This window comes from Podarcis liolepis, assembly GCF_965112155.1.
Source record: "Podarcis liolepis genome assembly, chromosome: 4".
NCBI lineage: Eukaryota > Metazoa > Chordata > Lepidosauria > Squamata > Lacertidae > Podarcis > Podarcis liolepis.
In genome coordinates, this window is record NC_139558.1 from 37741375 (window position 1) to 37764286 (window position 22912).

Genomic DNA, 22912 nt, shown 5'->3' on the forward strand with positions numbered 1-22912 from the left:
CAAGTTGGGTTTGAAAAGCTTTTCCCTGCTTTTAACAGCATCCCATCTCAGAAACTTCAGTGGTGCCTCGCAAGACGAAAATAATCCGTTCCGCGAGTCTCTTCGTCTAGCGGTTTTTTCGTCTTGCGAAGCAACCCTATTAGCGGCTTAGCGCTATTAGCGGTTCAGTGGTTTAGCGGCTATTAAAGGCTTAGTGGTTTAGCGGCTTAGTGGCTAAAAGGCTATTAGCGGCTTAGAAAAAGGGGGGGAGCGGAAATAATCACAAAAATTGCAAGACTCGCAAGACGTTTTCGTCTTGCGAAACAAGCCCATAGGGAAATTCGTCTTGCGAAGTGCATCGAAAAACGGAAAACCCTTTCGTCTAGTGGGTTTTTCGTCTTGCGAGGCATTCGTCTTGCGGGGCACCACTGTATATTTTTTCAAACTTCCTTTAGTTTCACCAGTGGCTCTGCTGGAAGGTGAAGTTCCAAAGCAGGTTCGTGTTGAAATCGGATCAAATCATTATTGTTACAGTCAATGTGCAGCATGCGGTCTTTTGTTAGGTGGATTAATGCTGTGTGGAAATGGCATTGGGCAGCAGCTGTTTAGTGAAGAGGGGATGTTGTGAGGAGTCTGTGGGAAGGATTGGTCCAAGCATGGCTGGAACCCTCACCCTGGTTGCCCAGTGAGACCTTGCCAGATTGGCTTGCACCACAACAGGGTGCAACACTAGGCTACTCCCATGGAATGGGTTTGGCACAATCCAACCCCAGGGGATCCCATTCCACCAGAAAGGAGTGAGTAGAATGATGAACTGCTCCTGGCCCTACTGCCATGACAACACTTAACCTGCCTGCTGCAGTCAATAAAGATTTGTCCTGATTTCTTCCCTACACCTGGGTTAAAAATGCACCTCCCAGGTCAAACACAAATATGGACCCACACTTGCAGAATGAAAGGTTGTGATCAGCACAGCACAAGGGCTTATTGGTGAATGACCACATTCCACTGGTAAGTATCTTTTTAGCTGATTCAGAAGATCTCACAAAACAAGAACTGTTAAGTGCTTCTCACTCTTGTTTTAATGTTTTGAGGGAAAATGGTGGTGTCCAAAGCAAAACTAGCCAGTATCTACTCCAGGAAATGTTTTGATGCTCTTGTGTTTAGATCCCCTCCCCTCCTACCACCAGAAGAATATTTCCTGCAAATAAATCTCACCTGAATAATCTTGAGACCAATAGTGGGTCCAACAGTCAAGAGGTTGGTTTCTGTATGTGGGAGAGACGAAAGTGAGGGGCAGATGGGGCTCATCAAACTGGGAAGGTAGTCTATATAGGAGAAGGAAAACGCTGATCCAAAATGTCCACTGCCTTGCAGGATATCTTTGGAAGAAGCCTACACAAATCTGGAGTGGAGTCCCTAAGACAGTTGGATGGTGCCAAGCTGGTGCCAGATGTATTGTAATGTTTTTCTTTGGACCATATCAGTGAAGCTAAGAGGGGGGCCTGGTCGTCTGGGTAACCCAGGACCTCCACACACAGTGCGTAGGCTTGTGCTGCAAGGAGGTCACTTGGGTGCTGCTAACAGTGGTTTGACTTAACTACCGGAAGTGCACTCCATTGTCTCTTGAGACAGACAAATGTCAGCAACAACAAAATAAAAATTATAGTGGCTATTTAACACCAACTTTGAACTGAGAATACCACTGCTTGTCAATTCAATATGAGAAATTATAATTGATATTTAGTAGGTTTTTTGCAGAATATGTGTGACTAACTTTGTCCATTTCTATTTTAAAAACTCCACTAGAATATTAGAAAAGTGGTGTCTAAAGGCTAGATGAATTGCAGAATATCTGCACATACTAATATAGTTTAGATAAAACTAAAAAAGTTATGAATCTTCATTACATAGATCCTTTAATCACTATAAAATGAATACAGCACTTGAGATTTTATAAATATGCATTCCATGATTAGAAAAATCCTACTCCCATCTCATCAGTCCATTGTTCAGTTTTGCAACCCATTATTAAAAATGTAGCATTGACACACTTTTAATTAAAATGAAAAATGGAAGCAGCACAGAATTCCTATGATTCATATAAAAAATAAAAACAGGTGCTTGAGCCTTAAAGATGTAATTCATTCTGTTCTCATAAAATATGTAAGTGAATATTTGTCTCAGGTAAGTGCATACCACCACCCTCATCTGTTCAGCGTGGAAAGGGCAGTTCTGAGCTGTACTCTATGTATTTGGGCCTTGTATCTCCCTGGCCACCCCTGAATAGCCCAGTTCACTGGTTACTTTCTCATACCATCATGGTGCCAGGTGTATATGAGGCCAAGATGGCTATGAGCATCTGAAACAAAACCTGGCACCAGGAAAATGTTCCTGAAAAGCTGAGAACACCCAGGCACCTAACATTTGTTTACTGCTGTGACAAATGGTTCATCATACATTTAAATCATTGTCACGGTGGCAATGACAATAAAGAGTATGATAAATTGTCACAAAAGTCAAACCTTCAGAAGATGGAGGCATTGTGGGATGGTGGTTCCTGTGTCAGGAAAACTGGCCAACTGCTTGTTCTGAATGGTGTTGCACTCCATTCATGCAGGAGAGGACTACTGATGGCTATTAGCCATGATGGCTATGCTCTCCTTCCAGAACTAGAGGCAATAATGCCTCTGAATCCCAGTTGGTATAAACCACAGAAGGGGATGCTGCTCTTGTGCTGGAAACCTGTTTCTGGGTTTCCCATGGGAATCTGGTTGGCCAATGTGAGAACAGGATGCTGGACTAGCCTGACCAGAGCCTCTTCTTATATTTCCAGCACTTACTGAATACTTTTTCCCAGTAGAATTTTTAAATGAATTCTGATTGTAACTTAGTCATATTGTATTGGGTCTCCTGTACAATATTTGGAGATGACTGGGATTAAGTGATATGCAGATTGTTGAAATAAATAAAAATAGTGTTTCAATGCTGAAAGAAGATGCATTAAAAAGGATATATGAATACATTCAATGAGACACTTTGTTTGAATGGGAATGTTTTCATAATATCATCAGGGAGGTGTCTATATTTGAAAATAAAGGTTTGACAGACTTGCTCAGACAAAATTGAGATATCTCAGGACACATATCAGGTATTGAATCATAAGTCCCGAAATGATTGCATCAGTCTGTTTGCTTCTGGACGTCATGCAGCTCCAGCCCAGACAGCAGAATCCATTAGACATTTAAATCTAATCAAGTGTTTGCCTACTATTTGGCATACAAAATATCTTGTTAACAGATGGAGAAATTTGATCTCTCAACCCTCAGGCACTCCTGTCAACGTCGTAGCAGAACATATACATTATGGCAATTTCTAATAGACCCCATCCTGACTTTACCAAAGCATTTCCCAACCATTTCACATTAGGCATAACATTTAAACACAGCAAGCTCAGAATAACTGTTTGCAACACACTGCTGTGGCTCAGCCACTTCTGGGTAATCATGAATGTTTACACTTGTCCACATATAGCTGTTTCTTAGAAGAAGCACACATGCAGAACTTTGAACTGAACTGAGTAACCATTTAGCATGACTGCGGCTGTGAAATTATTTATTTATTAAGACGCCTCCATAACGCCTTTAAACAAAAATGCTCACAGCGAGGTTTATATCAGAATAAGGCAATACAAAACATAATAAGCGTTGAATAATTCTAACAGAGAGTATAAATACAGCAGGATCAAATGCAAAGTTGCCTTTCTGAAAGCCTGACAAAAATGAGGTTTTTAACCTAGTGTGTAAATGAAGATGAAGTGGGTGAAAGAATCATCTCAGTGATGTGATGGAGCCACTACTGTAAAAGCTACAGTACACACCTCATTTAATGTAGGGACCAACATGAGAGGCTCATCTGTTGACCTTAATGAGAACCAAATTGATATGAAAGAAAGCATTCCCTCATATATGTGGACCCCAGGTCTTTTAGGATTTTGAATGTCAACATTAGCACCTTGAATTGAACCTGGAAGATAAGTGGCAACCAACGTAACAGAGAACAGGAATTATATGCAACAAGCTCATTGCTCCATCAACACCCTGGTCACTGCATTTTGCACCTTTGGATCATCTTCAAGAGCATAAAGGCTATTAAATTAGTCCATCCAGGAAGTTACTAGAACATAGATAACTGTAGACAGACTATTCCTGTTCAGAAAAGGCCATAGATGATGAACCAGCCTGAAGCTCAGTGTAGGCACTTCTAGTGAGGTGAAGGCACCAGTTATAAGAGGTTGTTTAAGCATCAAGGCCTCACCAAACCAACCACTACTGCTCCAAAGTCAGACTAAAATAAACCATGTGCATGCATATTTGGATCTCAGTAGAGCTTATTTCTCAGGAAACACACTTTGGGTTGCACTAGAAGTGTGCTTTCAAATGCAATCTCAGTCATTCTGTGTGTCCGTATTACATTGCAGCGGTAGAGAAATTCCAATTGCAGTCTGTTTCATGGCTATCTCCTTTCTAAACAAGCAGCAGAGTTCAGTGCAAAATGCTACGCTGCATCAGGAGGAAAGGATATTAAAATAATGACAGCCAGTAATAGCTGACTGATACTTTTATGACAGGGGAGATGAGATCTGTATCATCCCCAGAAATGGAATATTAAAAATTCCTAAGCATCTCCCCCCCCCCCCCCCATTGCACTGCTGAGAACAAGAATGCAGTAGTCCTGGCAGAAACTAACAATACGCTAGACATATTTTCAAAAATCTATCACATGAAACCCTACCAGTTCTGGTGAATATTACATACTCAGCAATCATTCTATATGAAACTTTCTAGAGTGCACAATACATTGTATATGATCATTTGTTTCCCTTGAGTATGCAATAAGATTACATGGAACACTGGTTAGGAAAACCACAATGAATCATCAACTTTTAAATTTATCTCTTTCAGGAATGGGTCTGATTACAGATAAAAATATTTACACAGTAGGTGTTAATTTTATCCCCTGATTCTTTGGCCCAAGAGCAAGAAAATGATAACTGATACATTTCTGTAGCAAGCAGAAATAGGAATCTGGAGCAAGAGATAATAGCTTGGACTCCTAGTTTTTGGGAGCCTCTTTTCATGAAAGCAGCGTTTTCCATATAGAAGGGGAACCCTAATCCAACCCTCAGAGGCTCCACTCTGATCATCATGGATTCAGTAGGAAGCGCTGAAGTATGAATTTTCAGAATAAGAAGTGTCGAACCCTTCCAAAAGACTGGGATTCTAAGTGTGTTCAGCTCATGGCCAGTATTTTTCTTTTGCAGGAAGCCATTTTGTCAAATAAGATTTCCTTCCTATGCCTGCTTTAAAACCTTCCAAAAAGAGAAGGCTCAAAATTGGCCAACAAAAAGTAATACAGATGAGGAGGTTCCATGCTCAAAACTCAACATTCTGTCTATTGTATAATATTTACTTATGGTACCAGTGGGGTAGGAGAACGAAAGAGATCAAGGCTGATATACATTCTAAAAGGAATAAAGAGCCCACTGTCTGGTCACCAAATGGCTTTATGTGTAACATCTTAAAAAACACTTCATGGGAGGTGAGCAAGATGCCACCAGAAAACCAGGGCTGCTTACCAACCACCATTTACTATTGGGTTCCAATGACTGCTGATATTGCTAATAAGAAACCCAATGGTGAAGGAATTGGTTTAGTATCATCAGCATACAGTTTTCCACATAAGGAAGGAAGGTGGACCGATTCCAAAACTGGTATGATACAGACTGGTTAATACCATACAAGCAACAATGCAAGGATAGAATAAGTGCCAGTTTATTCAGAGATTACTGAACTTCAGAGCTGCATAATACCTTCCAATTTCATGCATGGCCTATGAATGTCTACAAACACAAGACACACAAATTTGGGCTACATACCTTCTGCAGAGAGGTTGCATTATCTAATTTACAGCCTCCAGTGCGGCAGCTTGTCTCTCCAGCTGTGCATAGTTTAAACCATGTTCTACTGATTCAGCACTCCAAGGGATAGTACAAGCTGCTTATTTTCCTTTCATCTAAAGGAGACCAGCAGCAAATATTATACCCAAAACCTCATTAGCTATACAATGTCTACTGAATTGTCCCATCTATACACAGGTGCACTCCTCGTTCAAAAGCAGTCCGTCACCAAGCAAGCATCAAAACAAAAAAATTCCTTCCAGTAGCACCTTAAAGACCAACTAAGTTAGTTCTTGGTATGAGCTTTCGTGTGCAAGCACACTTCTTCAGATACCAAGCAAGCATGTGAGGCCCTGCAGATACAAGGTCAGACAAGCATTGGGGGGCTTCATTTGTGAAATCCCCACTCAGGCCTTGAAGCTCACTGGTTTGCCTTGGGCCAGTCACTGTCTCTCAATCTAACCTACATCACAAGGTTATTTTGGGTAGTAAACGAGGAAGGGGAGAACCATGTACACCATCCTGAGGTCCCTGGAGAAAAATGTGAGATATAAATACAATAAATTAATAATAATAAATAAATAAAGTGGTACCTTGGCTATCAAACGGCTTAGTTGATGAACAAATTGGCTCCCGAATGCCGCAAACCTGGAAGTAAGTGTTCTGGTTTGCGAACGTTTTTTGGAAGCTAGATGTCCGACATGGCTTCCACTTGAATGCAGGAAGCTTCTGCAGCCAATCGGAAGCTGTGCCTTGGTTTTCGAAGGGTTTCGGGAGTCAAATGGACTCCCGGAATGGATTAAGTTTGAGAACCAAGGTACCACTGTATTGTCTTGAAGATACCATCAAAACATGGGACAATAGACAGAGGGTAGAACTCAACTGGTTCTTTGCACTCACAGCAGGGTTTTGATCCAAAGGAGACAAATGATCACAGAAGAGATGGGGAGGGTGATTTGGGCAGGTGCCGCCTGTATCCCCTTAACACCACCTCCCAGGGGGCTGTGGGAATCCATGAGCACAAGGGCACCAATGGGAATCCAATAAGGCTACTTCTGGAATGGATTTATTCACCTAAATAAACCAAACCAAAACTATCGCATCACCATGGGTTTCACTTTAATCTTCATTACCTTAAGGAGTGCATAGCACACTGAAAAGTTAACAACAGCAAAATAATTTCTGAATGGTGGAACAAATAAAAGTGAAAAATCTTTGGTAAAGCAGATATTAGGTCTAATTGTTACATGTAATCCAACACTAATGCAGTACAAGAAAACTTAACAAGGGTTACAACTAGTTAGCTCCATAGCCTGTTATCAAAATCTGACAAAATGTGACATATGAATCTACCTTGATTCAAGCATTTGGGCCACCCATGTCCAGCTCAGTGCTGTTTTGGGGAGAGAGACCAGCAGTCTGGGGTCTCAAAATGGGGATATTTTCTAGCCCTGTTATACTTAATCCTGTTAACCAGAGATAGCAGGGATGGAACCTTCTGAATGCAATGATCTATGGCTCCTGCCTGAGAAGATGTGGAAACTTTATCCAGGGGCAAACACATTGCTGTAAGTGTGTAGTCCACATTGGATAAGATATAACAGAATCTGTAATGAACAATTATAAATTTATACTTCACTCAGGCTTTTAATTTAAATAATATATAGATTTATACTTTTCAGGACTTCAATAGTGTCATTACAAATTTCCATTTTTTCCATTTACTCTGTCAGTCACTCTCAAATATGGTCTTCTTACATGAATCCAACAAAATAGTCCCATTCTGCCCATGAATAAATTGGTGCCTTAAAAAAACACCTTATTTTAATAATGAGTGATAGTGCATTTTTCTCTTCCCTGGGCCAAGTCTTTTTATCAGCTCATTGTGATATTTTCTATCATGTGCTTCTAATAAGAGTTACAGTAATTTTCAAAGCCTGACTCTCTTAAAAGTTTTAACATCTCCATCAAGAAGAAGAGCATTCACAAAATACTGTGGGAGAGAGGAACCTTGGAAATCTCACCACATTACTCAAATGAATCACACTCCAAGTACATTAAAGACAGGGTTGGAATGTGAGCACATTACAGTTAAAGTGCACAGATGTGTTCAGTGTGATGAAGCCATCCTTTACAGAGAGTGCAAATATCTGATTCTGTCAGCGCTGTCATGGCCTACAATTATAGGAATAAATGAAAAGAATTTGGAGGTGTCTTTCAGCTCAGATTAGTCTTTGATACACATCCTGAATCTGTAAACAAATCAAGAGGTTGAAATGACTTCAGAGGTTGTTATCTCAACAATGAACAGTTAAGGGGAGAACAAAGCATTTAAAAATGAGTTCAATATTATTCAAAAATGTAGCAGGAAGGAAAATTATATTGTTCTGTATTTAGACCCCTTTCAAGGCTAACACTTTCAAGGCCAGCTACCCTTTGGTAGGTTGTTATGGATTCTACCACAACTCTCCAGCCAGAGACTTCATCCGTGAAAAAGGTCTGATGCATTGGCATTATCTCTTGGCATAATTCCACCAAGAGCCTTCAAGACATTTTTTTTTCTTTTTTGCCTGAGGTAAAGGACAAGATGGCACCCCCATTTCACATACAGGTGCCAATGGACTGAAAATGTAATCTTGTTTTGAGATTGGTGATGAGACACATTCCAGGGAGCAGCCACCTAGCTTAGAGGGCACAGGGCAGGCTGTCTCCCAACACCTCATGGTCACTCAATGTCCCCAGCATCTGATGTCTGAGATGGTTGCTTCACTCAGACAGCAAGGTCTAACCTGATTCCACTTTTGAGGATGCAATTTGCCAGGATATAAATATTTCTAGGGCAGCATACAGTCATTTGGCTGGCCAAAAAACAATTAGAACTTCTTGTGCTCTGCTGACTCCTTGCCTGACTTCATGCCAGTGGGATGTAGTGGTTAAGAGCGGTAGATTCATAATCTGGGGAACCGGGTTCGCGCCTCCACTCCTCCACATGCAGCTGCTGGTGACCTTGGGCTAGTCACACTTCTCTGAAGTCTCTCAGCCCCACTCACCTCACAGAGTGTTTGTTGTGGGGGAAGAAGGGAAAGGAGAATGTTAGCTGCTTTGAGACTCCTTTGGGTAGTGATAAAGCGGGATATCAAATCCAAACTCTTCTTCATGTTTGCTGCCCATCCCTTCCACTCCTTCACACCTGCCTACAGCACCCTTGGTCCATCTACTGCTGATGCTGGCATTCTGCTCCTTCTTCCTACCCACCTCTTTTCAGTAGATCCTTTGGTTACAAATCTTGGCCTGTCCTACCTATACTTTTCTTCCATTATCAGTGATACAAACCAGCATTCCAAATAAGGCTCAACCATCAATTTATATAAAGGCATTATACCAACTGTTTTATTTTCAGGCCATTTCCTAATAATTTGAAACACTTGAGGCATACCAAGCTGACATTTGCAGTGAACAGTCCACCACATCCCATGATCTTTTTAGTCCTGGGTAATCACAGCCAATTCAAATTTCATCAGCAAATGCATTAACTTAGAATACTTTGCTGCAAGAGCAATGATATCACCTGCTCTTATTTGCAATGAATATCATTTGCCATTTTGTTGCCCTTTCAGCATTTTGGAGAAATGCTTCTGAAATTCTTCTGCCTGCTTTGAGTTTCACCCTCCTGAATAATTGGGTGGCATCCATAAACTTAATAACCTTATCACTCAGTCCTGACTCCAGATCATTTATTAGTAAGTTAAGCAGCATCAGTTCCTCCCAACAAAAATACTTGGGGAAGTCCACCGCTTATTCTGGCCATCTCCTTCCTGTTCTTTAATCATTTTCTGATCCATACAAAGACAAAGCCACATATCATGTGTATCCAAAGTTTGGTGAGGACTCATGGCTTTATCAGAAGCTTTCTGGAGCTTCAAGTATTTACTAAATAGCCCCTATCTCCATTTTCATTGACAATTTTGAATCGTTCTTAAACACTGATTACCATGCAGATGTTTCTAAGTGCGTGTAACCAAAACATAAGGTCCAAAAAGGACATTGGATGCCAGTCTTACATGTGCAGTCCTTCCATGTCTTCACTTTGAGCCCACATGGGTTCAGGGCAATGTTTCAATGGGCTATGGTCTCTGGTCTCAATAAGTATATATAGTAAAATGTTTCACAGGTTCTGTTTGTGCCAAGGATGAACAACCTGCGCACCTCCACCACCACTATGCCACTGCCAATATTATTAGACTCCAGTTCCTATTAGCCACAGTGAGCAAGGCCAATGGGCAAGGATGATGGTAGTGGTAGGTGTAGAGCTGGGGTGATGGAGGAGGTGACTGAAGGCACAGGAGCTGAATGCAATGCTTCAGGCTTCTCTACCCCACCCCCCTCTCTCAAGGTAACACCTCTCCCCATACAACACACCTCAATGACCCTGCTCCATGACCTCAAGTGCTTTTGCTTGGCTGGAACGTGTACATGAACAATGATAATGCCTCTTATTTTCCTGGATAGAGTAATGTGTTTGTAGAAACCTCTGGCTTTTGCATGGCTGGAATGTGGTCTTCTCCACAAAGGTAAACATCACACCTGTTAATCCATTCACTTCAGTGCTGGCCCCACCCACCACCAGCAGGTCATCCCCAAGGTTACTCATGTAGCAGTGCAGCCCTCAAGCTAAAAAGTTTCTTACCACTATTGTAGTGCAACATTAACCGAGGGCCACGGGTTTGCCACCCCCAATATATGCATTTCGTTATGGAACAGGCAGATCAGATAAGGTGAAATAAAGCTGATTATCAAGGGTCATAACCCACAACTCCAAACTTTTTGTTTTCCAAATTGGGCCTTTTGGCAAACCCTTCGTTCTGAAGAAAGCTCTTTTCTTTATGCTGCCCTGCTGTTTTTCCACTCCAGAGTCTTGGAATCACAAATTAAATTACTTTTTAATTTATGTAAATGTGAATTAGGAACAAGAAACTGTCAAAGCTGGTTGCAGAGGGGGGAATTTGCATCCCATTCTTACTTTTGAATATTTCTTTTTTTTTAAAAAAAGTACCAATTTTCTGTTAGAAAAAATCTCAACCATTTCCCTCACAAATTCACATGGTCCCCTGAACAAAATTTTGAGGTTGAAGGAGAGAAGTGTAAGTCATGAAACTCACCATATGGCTTTGGGCAAGTCATATATTTTAGCCTAAGTTGATGAGTTGTGAAGATAGCATGGAATAAGAAGAACTGCCAAAAAACAAAACAAAAAAAACCCACCACTTAAAAACTGTGAACACCAAAGATTGTTGTTCCTAATATTCCTAAAGATAAATGGCAACTTGTTATATTTAGGAATTTTCCATTGTGCGCACACAGTTTTCATTTCCCACCCCCACCTCCTGCTTTTCTTCCTCACCTTCAGATCAACTGAGTGGGTTTTCACTACCCATTATTTCCAGGAATAGTGCCAATGAAATCTCATTTCTATCAGACAACAAGCATTTCCCCCTCCCTTGGAATTCATATCAGGAGACTACTAAAGCAAACAGAACGAGGCCCATTAAAAGGTGAGAGAGCTGAATACATAACCCTGTCAGATGTGGGGATCAAAATGGCTCATAACATAAATGCTTTACAAACATCGCTTCAGTACACCTGAGCTGCATGGTGACAAAGAACAGATGCAGGTTGGACGGAGAGCCCCACTGTGGCTCTGAATGGCTTAGTGATAGTTTTGTGCATTTGGCCTGGTTTTATAACATCACTTTTTTCTTTCTTCCTAGGTTTCCAGGTACTTAGGCATATGCATTGCTAATGAACCTTGGGCACACAAAAGCCTCCTGTCACTCTGTTGTTGTTGTTGTTTTTCCCCCTACACAGAAGGTCATAAAATGGCAGAATGACAGCACCTTCTACGAGGTTTAAACACAGCTGCTGTTCCACACAAGTGGATCTGTGCCACACAGTGGGTGATTTGAACTCCTCAGAGAACAGGCCCTCACCTTTAAAAGACAAGTAGCAGCTGTACTGAGGGCCCATCAAAAACAGCAGTGCACGCTTTCCTGCCCCCATGCAAGAAACGGTCATTTTAAAGCCGTTTCCATTTGGAGACTGCAAGCAAGTGCCTCTTCCTTGTGATTCACAGCTTCGTCTCGCTGACTACTGATGAACTTCAGCTTGGCATCCTCGTATTAAGACAGCCATTTTTGACAAACCTTTTATCATTGTTCTTTTGGAGACAAACTGGCTGTTAAAGAACATGAAGTTCAGTGAACAGATTCAAGAGAGAATTTGTGCAGTGAAGTGGGACACATGGAGTTGGTTTGGTTTTTTTACTTCATAATACAGTCAAAATTCAATAATAATAGTTAATTCTGCTGAGATGACAATAGATACAGTGTACAAAAGAAATTACTTTCTTTTTACCTATCATATATGACAGTCAGTTTTTATTTGCACTAGTTTAATTGAATTATTATTCTTATTTGCCAACACATTTCCTATTCACTCTGGAAATGAAATATTCTGACACATGCAACACATAGATTTAAAGGTAACTGTATTTGTAGGGTAATAAACCAGCCATTTCCCTCATATGTCTAGACTATATTAGGGCCTGGAAGTATTATAGAATTAATGAGAAACTACTAGAAAGAAACAGCATGAGAGACCCAATGCAATTATGATCCAAGGAACAAATGAAATTACATTTGCATTTATTCCCCATAGTTATGAAGAAAGGAAAGGCAATTTTTTACTGAATCATTTCAGAATAAATTTTAACATTAAATAACTTCTTTGGTTATTAATTTCATTGGTATACCACCAAAATGCTTATGCTTGTGTAAATTATTGATAGGTAATTATAGACAGCACTTTTATATATGACGAGTTTTACATGATTAAAACCAGTAACATACACTCCTATACCAGATCAAAGGCCACTCTGTCACTGGAAACAATCATCTATAAACCAATAAATTCAAATAGGAAGGAAAGGTTTCCATCCAGTGAATAAAACAGAATGATACCATCAACCATATCCTGTTCCCAAAATAGCAAGAAAACCATTTATGTCTCAATATCTCTCTGTATTACGTAAGAAAAATACTTCTGGCCTTCCATAAATCTGAGTTTCAAATTTGCACTAAGCTCCATATTGCAGAGATTCCTAAAAATGTTAAGAAAGTAGCAATCCAAGTTACGTCCACATGAAAATGCTGCCAAATTGCTACGCCCTTTTGCCCTTTCCTTTCAAGCCACACTATCTCTATATTGTCCTATATGCCCCACCTTAAACATACAGATTCAAAACATTTTTTCAGCTTAGAGGAAGACCTTTCCCCTCTTCCCTCAGTGAAAGTTACAGCAAGGGTATATCTTCTCTTCTTACTTCTTTTACTCCATTAACAATAAACTAAAATAAAATAAAATAATGTATCTCAAGAAGAGAAATTGTTTACATCTCAGGGACTGCAATGCTCTCCACAACACACACACACACACACACACACACACACCCCAAAGCAAGAACTTGGCAGCAAAATCAAAGACAGCTAGTGTAATGGATTCAATAGCCACATCAAGTCTTTGCCTCTGGTTACTGAATCGCCAGACCTGTTACAGTTTAATCCAGAACACTTGATTTATTGAACACAACCAAGAATTGAAGAGAGTTTCTTCTACTGCATATCATTTAACACCATTGCTACATCTCATCGTAAACACAACCAGTTCCTGCCCTTATTGAAATTTTCATATATATAAAAATAGATATAACTTCGAGATCCCATTAAGCCCTTCTCTTTCCCAAGAAGACACTATCAACGGAAAGGAGAGTAGGCCCGGCTGAATATATCCCATGATTTGTACAACAATCCTGCTTTTGTCATTTGCAAAACAGACACACAATGAGTCTTTTTAAGATACAGAGAGAAGTGCATGGAAGCAAAGCCATTCAAGCAATTGACCAAACCTCCTTCAAAAAATAAATAAAATACACATCATTAAGAAGTGTCCACACCACCACCTTGTGGAATCTTCTCGCAAGAGCAACACCTGCTTCTTTCTACCCAAAAAAGAAAAAAGGCGCAAGAAGAAAAGAAATAAAGTTATATTCCTCTTCTTCTCTTTATCCAGTATGGATAGCAAAAGGACTGATAGAGATGGTTGTCTTGCTGGTTTTCAGAACGGAAATGTTTTACTGAGACAATTAGCTTTGCTTTATTTCTACCACCACCATCTCCTTCCCTTGAAATAACTCACTGTCATAGCTTTGAACTGTAAGGATCATAATTAACCAGTCGCTGAATGCAGCCACTTTCCAATGCATCCCTCTCTGCACTCAAAATGGAAACCAGGGAACCACAACCTGTAAATCTCCACTAACCGGAAAGCCAGCTAGGGAGCATGATGGCCAGACTAGGAAATCCCCTTTCCTTCTTCCATCTCTTACCGTAGCTACTTACAGGATACTCAAAGCAGAGAATATACCCCCTAGGTGGGTATTCTTGACCTCTAGGATTTCCTTTCTTGTGCCTGGTTCTTGTCAACCCTGAGGCACAGATCCTATCAAGCAGGATCACTAACTGTTGCTGCAAGATGGTGGGGGGTTGCCTGCGTGGTTGGTGACTTCACTTCACTTTACCCTTGGGGGCTGGCTGCAGCAGTGGCAGCCGTGATCACCTGGCAAATGGCTGGGAAACTTGCGGAAGCAATGGGATAGGCAAGTTAACCTGAAAAAACAAACCCCACAGAAATGGGTCTGGCAAACCAAGAGGCGGCAAAGTTGGTCACTGAGAGGAAAGCAAGAGGATGTCCAAAACTGTCTGGCATCTCTCATGGTTAGAGAAACTCGATGGGTTAGCCTAACAGGCTGAAAGTGGATGTGTGTGTGTGTAGCTGAACCCTTTTGGTGCCAAAGAGGGACAGCAGATGGAGGAGACCTGTCTGCATCAGGGACTTGGACGTGTCTGCAGTGGTTTGACAGGGGGTGGGTGCGGGAAAAGCTCTGCTTCTTTCCCCCTCCCGCCCCCACAACTAGGGTCTTCCTTTCTTGCAATCTTAAACACGTCACAGAGGTCCCACCACGCAGGCTGGGAAAGGGGGGGGGTTGTGTGGGGGTGAGGATAAGGAAACCGCTTAAGCAAAAGGTGTGGGGGAGAGGAGAGGGTAACAAGTTAGGCGGCCGCTCTTCTGACTCTTCATGGGTGGCTGCAGAAGGGACAGAGCATCATTCACAGCGCCCTGCAGAGTGAAAAGCACGCGCGGGGAGGGGGGGTCGGAAAATGAAAGCAGCTGCAGTGCAGAGAAGGAGGGGAGGCAGCAATGAGCAGAGGCAGCCCCTGGATTCTGGGCATTTAGGCAGAAGTGGGTGTGGGGGGAGAGGATCAGTCCTAGGCTTCTTAACTTTCCACTAGAAAGTCAAGAGTTGGCAGCTTTGATAAACCATTCAAGGCAAGAGATGAGGCAGCGTCCGCGTCTCTCTCTCTCCCCCCCCCCCCAAGCCAGTTTCCAGGAAGGTGCAGAAATCTCTGGACAGACAAATCCCCTCCCGTCCCTGCAATCCTGCTCTCTTCATTCCCACCCCCCACCCCTCCCCGGGAGTCCTGCTCCGCTTCTTTGTAGAATAAGCGATTTATTTTACCACCACCCCTCCACCATACAAATAATAAAGAGGGCCGATAGAGGCGGGGGGGGGGGAGAGAGAAGAACCCACCCAAATGCCACCCTGGAAATCAATCACGTGGGTTTAAAAAACAACAGGCAGCCTCCGGCAGATGAAGAGAAAGAAAAGGACTTGCTTAATGCCTCCAGAGAGCCTCCAAAATCGTTCCTTCTTAGGAAAAGAGATGGGGGGGGGAGGTTAAATCAAAGCTTAGCGTGCCTCTTTTGCAATTCTCTCAACACCCACCCCCGTGGCAAAGAACAGGGCACCGGGGTGCTGTTTCCTTTCCCAAGCTATACCTCCCCCCGTTTGCTGAAACTGTAGCAATGCTCTCTCTATCTCTCTCTGTGTACTGCAGATATGAGCCCCCCCCCCCCCGTTCCCTCTCCTCCACACTCTTCTGTTTATTTGCCTGTAAAGGCAGAGCTACTTTGTAAACATCTCACACAGAGCCCCGGAGCCTTCCTAAAGAGCTGACTGCAGCAAAGTGCCCCCATCACTTAAGAGCGGTGGTCCAGGGACATAGGAGGGTGCCTGGGCAAAGAGATACAGAGATGCATTACATACATGAGACGTGGAAAATCATCTCCAGTGCTGAGAAACGGGAAGTATTCTCTTTTTCCCAATAAGAGGGTGGCAATGCTCCCCCCCCCCCCGAAAACAGTGCAGAGACGACTGCAGCAAACCAGTCCCCCCTCTGGAGTACCAGCTGCAAACGAAGAGGTGGGGGGGGGGGAGTTTGGGAAGGAAAAGACAAAAAGGACAGAGCTCTGGTTTGTACCTACCTCGGCGGAGGAAGCTGCTTCTGTGTTTTAGGGGTCCTTGGCAGCCTATGTCTTCCCAGGCGACTTCCAGCAGAATCGCAGCACACAGCAGGCTTCGCCGGGGTCCAGCTTCTTTTCCTCCCCCCACCCCCTAGCTCGCGTGGTGTGCGTGTGAAATCCAACACGGTTTTGTTTTGGGTTGTTTCCCCCCCCCCTTTAGTCCAGAGGAATGCAACAGCCCCTCGCAAAAAAAGCAGAAAATCTTGGTGGTGGAGAGCGACCAAACAAACCAACCAACCAACAACCCCAAACCGGCAGCAACACAACAGCACTAGGTTTGAAAGAACCCGGCGCTTTCTGTTGTAAATGACCTACATTCAAGCGGCAAATGCGTTGCAATCGGCGGCGGCAGCAGCGGCGGAAGAAGAAGAAGGCGCGTTGGGTCTGGGAGTGGGAGCTCCGCTTGCCTATTGCAGGGAGACAAGCGACAGCGAGAGGGAGAGCGAGACTGATCGGCGAGGCAGAGCGAGATTGAAGAGCGAGCGAGCGGTCCAGGCTGTGCCAGGCTGTCTCCTCCCGCGATTGGACCAAACTGAATGGAATTTACAAAGCCGGCAGCCAATAGATCTCCGCAGCCGGCCCCATCGCTACAGGAAGCATACCTACATCTACAACCGCATGCAAAGAGCATCGAAGCCTAGTGCAAACCAGCTGGAACAGAAGGATCAAGGGTGGCTGTAGTGGTTGAACAGGTGGGCATTTTACACATGTAGGAATAAAAAAGAAAAGAAAAAAGCGGAGGTATCTAGAAGGAAAGACTCCTCCTTCTCCTCTCTTGAGTCCCTGCCTTCTTTTTGGTCTAGCTTCTCTTTTACTCAGTTCACGCTCTTAACCCTTTCGTGCCACCATGCCTGCTGAAATGGTGTTTCCACTACCAGCAGTGAACGCCTGCAAACTTGTTCCAATAGTAACAAATCATAGGAAATTGCTGCACCTGATAGGATGCCTGAGAAATGCTGTGATGGACACATGAGTATCTCTCTCACACACACTTCTCATAAAAGTTGAAGGTGCTTTTTCTAATACAATATAATGGCTCCACGTTTGGTTTGAATTTGAATATCAAACCAAGCTATCTCACAGGGTTGTTGTGGAGATTAAATGGGGGGAGAACCATGTGTGCCACCTTGAATTCTTCAGGTAAAAGGTGGGATATAAATGCTAGTGAAAATAATAATGTATCAAAACTAAGACTCGGGTTATGATAGGTCGCAATAAGGACTGGGATCAGGGTTATTTGAACCCATTTGACTTCAATAAACCATCAAACCACAGATGGGAGGGTTATTCTGAGTAGATGGATTTAAGACCACTCATTTGTGCCAAATCCTGATATGTCTACTCATCATGACAGCCATCTAGCTCCATCCCCAAGGAGAATTCAAAGGTTCATGATGCTGTATGTACATACGCATACTAAGGGAGCTCTGCAACCTTCTTGCTACACATAGCAATCCCTTCTCCCCCACTGACCTTCTCAAATTTACCCTTTCCCACACCATGCAACTTCAAAACCCCCTTTCCATCTTCCCAGCCCTATTTTTGAAGCCACTTTTCTCTTCTGTTTTGCAACCCCAAGTTTCACCTTCACCCTATATCTCCCCTTACTTCTCTGAAACCCTCTCATGCTCATACATCACCCCCACGATAACATCCTCTTTGTCCTCCCACATATTGCAACTTCTAAACCACACTTTCACCTTCTGCCCGATTCTGAAGCCACCATCCCCTCATGTTTTGCAACCCCTTTTGTACCCCCACTTCTATCTTCACCCCATTTCCATGCCTCCCTCTTTTGCAGCCCCCTTTGCATGTACGCACCATGATGACATATGGTGCTATGTGTTCAAGAGCAAGTTCAGTTAATGGATGTTGCTCATCAATGAGATAGCTGCTCTAAATAACTACAGCGGTACCTCAGGTTAAGTACATAATTCGTTCTGGAGGTCCGTTTTTAACCTGAAACTGTTCTTAACCTGAAGCACCACTTTAGCTAATAGGGCCTCCTGCTGCTGCTGCGCCGTCGGAGCATGATTTCTGTTCTCATCCTGAAGGAAAGTTCTTCACCCGAAGTACTATTTCTGGGTTAGCGGAGTCTGTAACCTGAAGCGTATGTAACCTGAAGCATACAGGTACCACTGTAAACTGAATCTGGAACTTCATGTTGAAGACCACATATGGTTACCAGGAATGAAAGACATTGTGTGAAACTATTATGGAATATTTGATGGTTCCACGTTCTTTATGTCTCTCATCTGAGGCAGCAGAAGAATGAAATATCAAGAAGTTTGAGTACATTGAGAAGGGAAGGACCCTGACATAACCCCTTTATTTTTAACAATGCCCCCTATTGCTCCTCCACAGCACTGCAAATGTCTCCTTTAAACCCATCCACTTCCATCTGTCCCTTCCATAATTTCTTCTTTCTGTTCCACTTGTTATCAGAGGATGAAAACTCCCACACAGAGAAGGACCCTTCTTCCCTCCACCAAGGCCTTCTCTTAAGAGTCCTTTCCTTTTTCTTCCTGCACCATCCTTCTTCATTGCCACCTTTACCTTTAAAAGCCAATGAAAATAGTGCGAATATAGTATAGAGAGATACTCCCAAAGAACAGCTGCAATAGATGGTGTCAGCTGACAGGCATAGAATAGGGATCTGGCGAAGGAGGGTGCAGTGGTAAGATGTTAGAACTTGGCTGAGGAGACCTGGGTTCACATCGCTGATCAGCCATGTTGCATAACTGCAATCCTATGCCAAATCCATGGAATTAAACAAATAAACTCTGTTGAACTTGGGGTGCTTACTTTTGATTGCATAGGTTCAACACATAGATGTTTAACACAAAATCATTAGCCAGCTGAGGTGCCCTTAATTAGAAATGCAAACAATCCAGGAAAGAGTGTTAACATTTAGACTGCTAATGACTCCATCCAAGGAAAGAATCTTCAGCCTCACTCCTCTGCTTATATTCCTCATTCTTTGACTTCCTCTATGCTAATCTGTCACAAACAATAAATCTTGAAAGCCTCATTATCACCTCATTCACAGGAAGGTCTGTGAACTACTCTGGACATCCTCACTCCTCTCCCCAGCTCTTGCACCACATCACCATTGCTTAGGTCTGTTCTTTGGCACTGGAAGCCCTGAAGCCTTTTCGCTTCCTCCTCCAACCAAAGCTCCTCCTACATACTTATCGCAGCATCGTAGCTCCCACAGAGAGAAGAAAATCACTAAAATCTTCCACATTTGTTGTTTGCTGTGACATCATGGTTAGCAACCAGGTTGCTTGAGAGGTTGCAGCCAGAACCTCAGAGCAAGCCACATGGGTGCAAGACTTCAGGCGTTCTTTTACCAGTGTTGCACCAATGGCAGCATCAGCAGTCACATTCCACACTGTAACCCAGTCACTTATGGAATATCTGTTTCATATATGATGACATTGTTTTGTGGTTTGGGGAGTCTGTAGGGATGGTTTTGTTATTTTTTAGACTTTGTGTTTCATTCTCTTTTTATCTTGTACATCACTTCAAAGGCCTTATGCTGTGAAACAGCCTATAAAAGCGTTTGACAACAGCAACAACCCAATATGGCAAGTCAGTATTATTAAAGTGGAACCTCGGGTGAGGATGTAATCCTGTGATGGAGGCACGTCCGCAACCTGCAGCATTCACATCCTGAAGTGCCGCATCTGCGCAGGCACCGGCGCAATTTGGCGTTTCTGCGCAGGCGCAAGGCGCAATTTAGTGCTTCTGCACAGGAGTGAGTGGCGAAACCCGAAAATAACCCATTCCAGGACTTCTGGGTTCTCTGCGGTCCACAACCCAAAAACACATAACCTGAAGCATCCGTAACATGAGGTATGACTGTATCTCTGTAGTGCAGACTGGGGAACTGAGAATGGGGAAGGGTACCTTGCCTAAGGCCACATAATGAGGTCATGGCAGAGACAATGTTTGAACCTATGACTTTCTGATCCAGTCTTGTAGACACTGGTTTCTCTCTGATATGTGGCATCTACAACCTCCCAGAGTTAAATGTACAAATGACATTGTGAAGAAAACCTGTTTATTTGAATTAAGGTTTAATGGGTATCGTGTAATGCATTCTGACATTTGTATTGCAACGTACATAGTAATGTGTTTGATGTGGGAAGTTTTCTGTCTGGTCTGGTGAAAGTTAGTTTGACTGTCACTTGGGGCCTTAACTGACAGGGTTGGTGTTAGAATTCTCAACATGCAAAAGAAAGGTAAAAAGATATGCATATTTCTACTGGTGGGTGCAGGTTTGGAATTTTCAGTTAGACAGTGTGATTGGCTGCAGCTGGACTACAGGGGCCAATAAAAGTGTAGGCATGATAGGTCCAGGCATCAGAGAGGGGTGCTGGAGTTAGAGTTCAGGTTGTTGGTGCTTGGTGCTTGCTGAGTTGGGAAGGAGAAAGACAGCCAATGGCACAGGAATACAGGGAGCTGTCTTACACAGAGCCTGAACCATCAGTTCACCTAGCTCAGCACTGTCTACACTCATTGGGAGTGGCTCACTAACATTTACAGGGAACCAGACAGAGGGCCTTCTCAGTAGTGGCACCCATCCTGTGGAACTCCCTCCCATCAGATGTCAAGGACATAGATAACTATGCAACTTTTAGAAGACATCTGAAGGCAGCCTTCTAAAGGGAATTTTTCAGTGTTTCAGTGATGTTTTGTTATGTTTCTGTATATGCTGGAAACGACCCAGAGCGGCTGGGGCAACCCAGTCAGATGGGTGGGATATAATGATGATGATGTCAGGTTTCAGGGAATCGGCTTCCTCCCCCATGGTAGTAAATAAACAGATCAAACGAAAGGAAAGTCTTACCAGTTACCAGTGGTCTTACCAGTGGTAGCTCTGGTTACGAACTTAATTTGTTCTGGAGGTCCGTTCTTAACCTGAAACCATTCTTAACCTGAGGTACCACTTTAGCTAATGGGGCCTCCCGCTGCCACCGCTGCACGATTTCTGTTCTCATCCTGAGGTAAAGTTCTTAACCCGAGGTACTACTTCCAGGTTAGCAGAGTCTGTAACCCGAGGTGTTTGTAACCTGAGGTGTTTGTAACCCTAGGTACCACTGTAGTTTCTTTAATAAACACAGTGAGAGACAAAAGAGTCTCACTACAATGGTGGTGCTCCCAATTAAGGCTCACCCCCCTCCATCCCTGTTAATCTACGTCACTCTTATGTCTTGTAAACTGATCTTGTACCCTCTGCGCTTTCTGTTCTAACACTCTCTGAGCTCTCTGTGTACTTGGGGATGGGGGGGGGATGCTGTCCAGAGACTGTGAATCTGTTAACCCTCTCTCTTCCAGTGTTTCTTCTGCTTGCTGTTCCCCATCCAGTATTTCCCAGCTTTTGCCTTTTGAACTATGCCTCTCTGCAAACCACTGTTCTAAATCTATACTGTCCGCCTGCTTCTGGGAAGATTCAGGGGAGGGGGCGGTCCCAACATTCCTCCTCAGTGCAGTCTTCCTCAGCAGGTCCCTGACATATAACAACCCTACCTGGAAATGCAAGGGATTGAAGCTGGGACCTTCTGTATGCAAGACAGATGCTCTACCACGGAAGGAAGACCTGAGAGGCAGGCAGGTGGAGTGCCTTGGTGCCCAAAGGCTTGCTGGGGATAGCTGAATCATTTGGCTTAGGCTGAAAAGACAAAGGGAGAACCTGTCTGCAGTGCTGAGGCAAGAAGTGAGAAGCAGTTTGGAAGGTTGGTCTCTGGTGACTTGTAGGAGTACCAGAGGGAAGCTTTCCATGACAGTACAGCAAGACTTCATTATGTCAACCTAATTCCATATTGGTGTTAAGAGACCCCCCCTTTTTTTTTTTACTGCAGCCTTCAGTTACTTATGGTACTCTTAGATATAGAAATGGTGCTATGGTCTAGTTTTCTACATTTAGGATATTGCTAGGTGGATATTTTAATTATTTTTATTTATATTTTATTCATTAAGCTTTGATTTGTATTTTTCTTACGTGCTGATAGAAGTTTTTTAAAAAATAAATCTGTTAAAAAACAACCCCCAAAATGTTTCAGAAATAGCATCTCATTAGCCTTTATCTCATGCTGGTCTTGGCAACATATGAAATTAGGAACTTATAGAAGCAGGAAGTCATGTGACATAACTTCATGGAGAAGTGGGGGGATACTGTTATGGACACTTTGGACTTCTTCCATTTGATTTCCCTCACGAGACTGTTCCTGCATCAGGCTTCCTGGCATTAGGAAGGACCACAAGAAGCAAGTCTATATCTTAACTACTCCACTTCCATTTAGCCTTGGTTGAAGTCACTCATTTTGTTTGCCCTTTGACATCAGCACTGCTGTTTATTAATCCAACACCTGACCTGAAACACAGTGGAAGCCATATTCTGTAAGAAAGGAAAAGCAAACCTTGAAGAAGCTGGTTTCTTTGGGAAGAAGGAAGACCTTTTCAAAAAAACCTTCATGCTTTTTAGTTTGGGAG

General features: G+C 43.0%; 1 protein-coding gene across 6 annotated transcripts in view; it reads right to left on the reverse strand.

Moving 5' to 3' along the window:
* Positions 1–17114, reverse strand: part of NLGN4X (neuroligin 4 X-linked) — a 155199-nt gene extending 138085 nt beyond the window's left edge. For 3 of the 6 annotated variants that reach the window (XM_083501871.1, XM_083501866.1, XM_083501867.1), the window contains exon 1: positions 16376–17114. The gene's annotated coding sequence lies outside the window, so the exon portion shown is untranslated. The remainder of the gene's footprint in view (positions 1–16375) is intronic. The other 3 variants (XM_083501869.1, XM_083501870.1, XM_083501868.1) reach the window with 2 other exon arrangements.
* Positions 17115–22912: the final 5798 nt, after the last annotated feature.